Source organism: Dipodomys spectabilis, unplaced genomic scaffold (assembly GCF_019054845.1).
Source record: "Dipodomys spectabilis isolate Male_0828 unplaced genomic scaffold, ASM1905484v1 ptg000154l, whole genome shotgun sequence".
In the NCBI taxonomy this organism is placed as follows: Eukaryota; Metazoa; Chordata; class Mammalia; order Rodentia; family Heteromyidae; genus Dipodomys; species Dipodomys spectabilis.
In genome coordinates, this window is record NW_024870831.1 from 3,895,097 (window position 1) to 3,896,086 (window position 990).

Here is a 990-nt window from a genome sequence, read left to right on the forward strand (position 1 = left end):
AACTCAGAAACCATTGTGTGTATAGGCTTCACATAGCTATCTTTATTTCACTCAGTGGCACTGAGGGATGGGAGATACACTTGAAATATATAAATATACACATACACACATATCTCACTGGCTTTCACTACTACTGTAAAAATTAAGTCCTTTTTGTCTCTGACCCAAGAGCATCATAAATCGTCTAGCATCCATTAAAGTGGGACAAGTTCATTATGAACTTGCAAGTAGGTTAAATCTATAGATTCACACAATTCTAAATACTCGTATGAAGAAAAATATATACCTAGAATTTTGGTGTGCTTCTATGTTACGAAGCTCTCAATTTTCATCTTATTTGCCCAGAGGAGGCAAAATTGCTTGATAGGAAATGTACTCATTACCTTGTCATGTAACTGTAACCCCTTTGTACAGTATTCTTACAATCAAAAATGTACAAAAAGGAAAAAAAAGAAATTGGAAGCCACGTATTTTCATTTAAACTAACTAAATTTAAGGCTTGTAACTTTCTACAGGTTTTTAAGGACCAAATAAGTTGTGGATATGCCCCATGACCTTTACGAAAAGCTAAGGGAGAGAGATCCAAAAGTGGCAGGAGATAGGTGACCAGAGCATAATTTTATAGCTTTACTTCACTGTTACCATAGCAGGAGTACAAATCAATATGATGGTTCGTAGTCACAGGACCAGAAGATATACTAGAAACTGACATCAATGAAGGGTCATTCATTGTAGGATAACATAAATCAGGATGCACCAAAGATTGCAATCAATAGTGTCCAAAAAAGCATGGGATAAAGTTATTGCAAGTATATATTTGATAAGTGGTTCACATCAAGAATATATAAAAAACATCATTGCAATGACACACAACCTGATTTTACAATGTGCAAATAAATCAGATGTTTCTCCAAAGAAGACAAAGTGTTAACACGCCAATGAAGAAGGTGTTGAACATCACTAATCACCACGAAAGTGTAAGTCAAAATA